The sequence below is a fragment of the Lichenostomus cassidix genome, chromosome W (genome assembly GCF_008360975.1).
Source record: "Lichenostomus cassidix isolate B80296 chromosome W, HeHo_3.0, whole genome shotgun sequence".
Lineage (NCBI taxonomy): Eukaryota > Metazoa > Chordata > Aves > Passeriformes > Meliphagidae > Lichenostomus > Lichenostomus cassidix.
The window spans coordinates 18,701,717-18,708,008 of record NC_139510.1 but is presented as its reverse complement, the minus strand read 5'-3'; the positions used below and the strand labels follow the sequence as shown (position 1 = coordinate 18,708,008).

Below are 6,292 nucleotides of genomic sequence, written 5' to 3'. Positions count from 1 at the left end.
AGGGAGACCTTATCTTAAGTGAGAACTCTGTAGATGGTAATAGAATAAGGGGTGGATAATGTCCTAGGTTGCAATATAGATGTAGTCAAGTATTCTATTACCACCAGCTGTGGGCCGTTAGCTGCTATCACCTGCTAATGACCCACTCCGGATGACAGGCAATGGACCATCCATTAGCTGTTACCAGCTGCTAATGACCCACCCCGCATGACAGACAATGGGCCATCAGGGACCCACCGTGTGACTCATGGACTTATCCCATTGCGGGATGCTCTGCCCAGGAGGGAGGAGCCAGGTGTTCCCACCTGGATATAACCTGGCCTTGGAACTGCCTGAGCTAGCCCTGTCTACTGGGTTCCCAGAGGACCAGAGCTACCACTGGATCTTCAGCTGGAGACTAGACCTTCACAGGATCACCGCTTCAACTGGACTACTTCAGTTGGACTGCTACCACCACCCTAACAGGGTGTTAGGTTGTATCTGACTTTGTCAGTGCTTTTCCTTGTATTATTTCACTTATTTTTATTTTCAATCTTGACTTGTGATCTCCCACTGGTTTGTTTTCAAACCAAGACAGTAGCTTTAACTCTTTCAATGAGACTCTAACTGGATCACAGCTTCTTCCAGGCATCCACCTGCTCCTCTGGCGTGGGCTGTGGGTGGATTTCTGCACCCCTGTGGACTCCATGGGCTGCAGGGGGACCTCCTGCTCCCCCCATGGCCTTTACCACGGCTAGCAGAGGGTTTTCAGCTCTGGCACCTGGAGCACCTCCTCCCCCACCTTCTTTACTGACCTTGGTGTCTCCATGTTGTTTTCCCTTCACATATTTTTACTTTTACTTCCTCCTCCTCTAACTACAAAGAAGTGCGTGCTTACCTTGTTTTGATTTATTCTTAAATATGCTTTCACAGAGGCGTAACTAGCACCTCTAATTGGCCCAAACTTGGCCGGCAGCATGTCCATCACTTTCAGAGCCATCAGAGATTGGCTCTGCTGGAGTTGATGTAAAAACTTCCAGAACTTTCACTCAGGACACACAGGAGCTATCTTTGTGCCACTCCCCACCCCTCAGACACTTCCCCAGGCCTACCACAACAGCTTCTGAAGAGTCCAAATTTCTCTTAGATGTTAAAAATACTTTACTGATGTTTTGGGCCAATCAAAACCACCACAATCTGGTAGTCCCAAATCCTCAATACCAGAGACTAGTACGTACTTTACAGTGTTAGATTTGAAAGACATCTTTTTCTGTATACCTAGGGGCGAATAGAGTCAACTTGTCTTTGCCTTTGAATGGGAAAATCCAACTACAGGACAGAAGCTGTTTGACCATCCTCCCATAAGGATTATCCTGGCAAAGGAGCTGGAACAATGGCATCGTGAGTCTTAACAGCCACTTTGCTTCCTGTCTCAGAGACAGGAGAACTGCAAAATATGCCTTTGGCATAGTCCACGCACTGCTAAATTATACAAAATAAGAGGATAAAGAAGGATGGTGGGAAACACCTGAAAAGCAGCTATAGGTCTCTGAGAAGATGATGGAAACCCTACTTAAAAGGATGCATCAAGAGACACATGCAGGAGCAGATGCATTGTTGTTTTCAGCAAAGAAGTGTTAAAATATCTATTAGTATTAGTAGATATCTTTTCTGGTTGGCCAGAGGCATTCCCCTGTCATACCAACAAGAGTAAAGAAATAATTAAAGTTTTGTTACAAGAAATAATACCCAGATTTGGTATACCAAAAGGAATCTTCAGATAATGGATCCCACTTTATAGCAGAAATAGTGCAGGAAGTTTTTAAGTTTTTGCAGATTAATTGGGAATTAAATACCCCATGGAGACCACAGTCTAGCAAGAAGACAGAAAATAAATTAGACAATAAAGAGGCAAATATCAAAGTTGTGATAAGAAGCTCATTTGAAATGGATGGTTGTCAAGTTTGCTTCAAACTGTAATAGAAAAAGCTACTGTCGTTATCATAGTTTGTATTACCTTGAGTTGTGTCAAAAGATTAATTATACGGTCAACAGCAGGAGTTGACATATTGATAGCCAGGAAAAGCAGTGAGGTTTACAAGCCTTGTCATAAGGACAGATCTTATAGCCTCAAAGGAGGGAAATGATATTGAGCCCCTCAAGATTTGAATCAAATTTTGCCTTTTTTTTTTTAGTTGTTAATCAGTAGCTGTAGGTGGACAGTCATGATTAAGCAATTGCATTGTGAACATTGTGCGCTTGGCTAATCTTTTATTTTAGGGAAAAGGGAAGACAATCCCAAAATGAATGGGCTGTCTGGATGAGAGTCACCAGGACTGAGCAGTATCTAGGGGAAAGGTACTTCCAGTAGTGGTAGATTGCAACCACCGACTCATTGACCACCTACTCAAAACAGACCCCAGACTCAAATGGAGGGAAGAACTGTGCCTGCAGACTAATTAACATGAAAAGCGAGAGATATAACTAGCAAATAGGGATTTGAGTACTAATTAATAAAAGTCATGTAATGTGTAACCAATTAACACTGATGCCTTTGTTAGAATGTATAAATAGTGTAAAGTTTTGATGATCAGTGAGCCAACCTTTTGGGGGTTACCTCTTAGCTCCCTACTTTGTGCCAACTAGAATAAAAAAATAGAAATACCTTGCCTTGGTGTGTGAAGTGGTGCTGTGCATCAGGTAACAAGCCCACGTTCAGGACAACACCTATACCTTCAGTAGCAGGCCCACATTTTCCCTAGTATTCCTTTTGTTATTGATGATGATTCAAAGGGATCTACTCCACAGCAGGTACTGTAAAGTAAAGCACACCTTTATTGGCGCCAAAAGAACATGTAGGGGTTAACATCTCCATGTACATGTCTGGCTGTGGTTCATTTTACACAGGCTTTTATACTTTTACAGTTCTGGCATCCGCCCTTGTTTGTTTGGTTATCTAGAAATTACAGTTTTAAGGGTTGGAGTCTTATGTAACTTGTGGTTTCTTTATCTCAGGGTTACAAACATGGCACACAGTTCTATCTAACATATTTACCACACATACCTAACTTTACTGTTACAAGGTTTCTATTATGTTTATAGCTGTGTTTTATTGATTATGTCCTTCTGTTTCCTATCCATTACAACATAACTTGTTTTTCTAGCCTTTTGTGTCAATTTCCCTTCCTATCTGCTTAGTCCACCAGGGCTAGACCCTTGTTTACAGAAGTAGTTAGACACAGCAGTCATACTTAAACCTTTTCCTTCTTATCTCTTTAACCACCAGGGCTACACCCCTGTTTTGCAGAAGCAGTTACAGTTATGCACAGCAGTCACATTTAATTCTTTTGCTAACTTATACCTATATGCTAAGGTGCTTATACCAAGTGAGGTCTTTATTTCAATGCATTTGAAGACTTTATTTTTCTGGCATACATAGATTTTGCCATGGCTTTGCCTTATCCACATAAAAGAAAAAATAACAAGCAAAACAGATAAAATGCAACTTTTCTTAAAAATGAAGCCTGTTAAATCTAGACAAACGTGAGACTCGGGTGTTGAACTTACCATCGGTTTTGCAGTGAGAACTATCAAATCAAAAAGATCCCAGTTAACAACTGTTTTGGTAAAATAGGTAAGACTAAGGCCTCTGCGAAGTATACGGCAAAACTGCCCTGTACACTGACGGGCCAGCGTGACAAAAAAAAAAAAAAAACGTTAATTGCGGTCTCAGGAAAAAAAAATGGGCTTTTCCTAACGACGGGGCTCAAGGGGAAGAAACCGGCAGCCATGGCAGAACTTGTGCCACAATCACCTTCCAGCACATCTCGGCAGCCCCATCCCACCGCCATATGTCCCAGCGCAACAACTCCCAGACGCCGCAGCAGGCATGGCCGGCAGCGCACGAAGCCCCACTCACTGCTCCTCTGCTCGGCGCGGCAGAGCCCCCGGGGACCGCGGCGGCGACAGGGCCCCTCCCCACTCTGGACGACGAGGACTGCCCTCTGAGCTCGCAGCAGGGCCGAGCCCGCTCCATCTCTCCGCTCGCCCCCTCGGGAGCGGCGAGATCACCTTCAGCCTCTCCGAACACCTGCACTTCACCCCTACCCCCACGCGCGCACTCACCGTCTCAGGACGCCGATCTTGATCTTGATCTGCCTCAAGCGTGGGTCTGTCATAACGGGGCTGACGGAGGAGCAGCACAAACTAGACTCTAGCGACACAGCACCGTGACTGCATAACCCCATCCCACGCATGCGCCAATCCGCCAGCCCCCCCCCCCTTCCTCCCCCATCCCGCGCATGCGCCAATCCGCCAGCCTGGGCGGCACTATCGGAAGCAGGGGCAGGGCCCCTCGCTTTTCCTCCCCCTGCTCCGGTGGAGGTATCCCGTTAGCGACCAGGGAGCGACCGCTCCTCGAGTGGCCAAGTTTTTCACCATTTCTTCATAAGCACACGCGAAAAGAAAGTCTGAATCCACCCTCAGATGCAGCAATAGGAGTTATTCTGAGATAAAAATAAATTAAAAGGCAACGTTAGCACTGGTAGCTCAGTCCTAGAGTTACAGTCGACTGAAGGTTCAAGGGCTGTTTTCTTTCATGCTTATACTTAGTTGAGAGTAACCATTTAAGGGGTCAAATTCTAGAAAAATAATCCTTTGGGTCTGTGAAAGAACTTCCCCTAAATGAGCATTTAAATCAATAAGAAAGAGAAAAATAAGAGGTTCCATAAATAAATCAGAAAGATAAATATAACTTCAGTGGACTACAATTCAAGAAGGTCTGTATAGACCTTTAGTTTTTCACATCCTTTTGTCCTGTGTTAGTCACTTGCCCTGACTCTTGACACTTAGTGACGAATACCTCTTCAGAAAAAACAGCTACAAAGGAGGATGTTATATTTCTTTTGACAACGTGAAAAACGAGGTCCACTCTCCTGTTAGGATTAAAAGGGTTTAAAAAAGACAATAGGGGACAGATAAAAGCAAAAGATCAGTGCTGGGTACTTTGGCATTCAGCCAAAAAAGCACACCTGGTATGGACAGAGACACCCTTTACATACCCTTCAGCCTAATGCATATTCATAAACAATTATGCATATTCATATTTTCCTCCCAACTAGTTTGCATGCTCTGGGAACTGCTTAGCCTAGTTCCACCTTGGTTCCGCCTTTTCAGAGCATGCGCAGTCCTCTTTAATTGATTCTGTTATCACTCCCAGATTGTGGTTTCTGCAGACGACAGGTGCTGATAGTTGGAATGTCAGTGGCAGGGTCTGTTCATGGGATGTTATCCAGTTCAAGCAGGCAGTTCAAGCATTCTAACAAAACTATAACAGCTATTTCACTACTATGTCTAAGCTCAGCTAGCACTAGAAAGAAAGACATTAGTCATCATTACACAGCAATTTTTTCACAGCAAGGCTACCTTTGTAAGAAAAGAATTAAAATCATACACATAGTAGCCATTCTAATATTTGCGAAAAGCCAACATTATGATATGTATTTATCACAACGATATGCCAGTTATAGGTCATTATCCAGCAAGTGTAGGAGTGGGTGGCTGGCACTACTGGGCTCCCTTCAGATATGGTATAGGGAGGGCCAAGATTGCTCTAGTCCATGCAATTGTGTCTTATTCACAGAGGAGGACAAACATGACCCCTGTACAGAGTCCAGCAAACCTCCCTGGGGATTCACAAGCTTGGCCAGCTCAAATACAACCTTGGTGTTGTTATAAATATATCCTAATATAGTGTTGGCTTTTCGTAGATATTCATTGTGTGTATGGTTTTATTCTTTTTTTACAGAAGTAGTCTTGTCATAAAGATAAAGGTATATAACCAATGTTTTAATTTCTGTTATGAACTAGATTTCGATATTGTAGTAAAAACTAACAAAAGTAGTTTAAAAGACTTTTCTTTACTAACCACACTACCTGCGTGACTGGATAACACCCATAAAGAAGACCTGCCACTGATACCTGACTATCAGCCTATAACCAGATGCAAAGACTAAGGACCCAAGCCCAAACTGGGAGGCGATAACCCAGACTGGAAGAAACCACAGCCGAAAAAGCGCATGCTCTGAAAAGGCGGAACCAAGGAGGAGTCATGCAAAATAGTTCTTGGAACATGCAAAATAGTTTTGAGAAAAGTTTGAATATGCATGAAGCTGACGCAATACAAAGAGTATTTAAGGCGACTCCCTCAATGGCAGGTGTGCTTTTTGGCCCCAGGCCAAGCACCCAGCGCTGTTTCTTTGCTTTATTGTTTGGTGTCCCCTATTGTCTTTTATTAAACCTTTTAAATTTCAAC

At 43.5% G+C, this 6,292-nt stretch overlaps 1 long non-coding RNA gene across 1 annotated transcript in view; it reads right to left on the bottom strand.

The window, feature by feature from the left end:
- LOC146425627 (uncharacterized) overlaps positions 1-4,242 on the bottom strand; it is a 449,835-nt gene extending 445,593 nt beyond the window's left edge. The window contains exons 1-2 of the long non-coding RNA XR_014846574.1: positions 4,105-4,242; positions 704-2,793 (exon numbers count right to left, since the gene is read on the bottom strand). This is a non-coding gene — a long non-coding RNA (uncharacterized LOC146425627). The remainder of the gene's footprint in view (positions 1-703; positions 2,794-4,104) is intronic.
- Between the last annotated feature and the right edge of the window lie 2,050 nt (positions 4,243-6,292).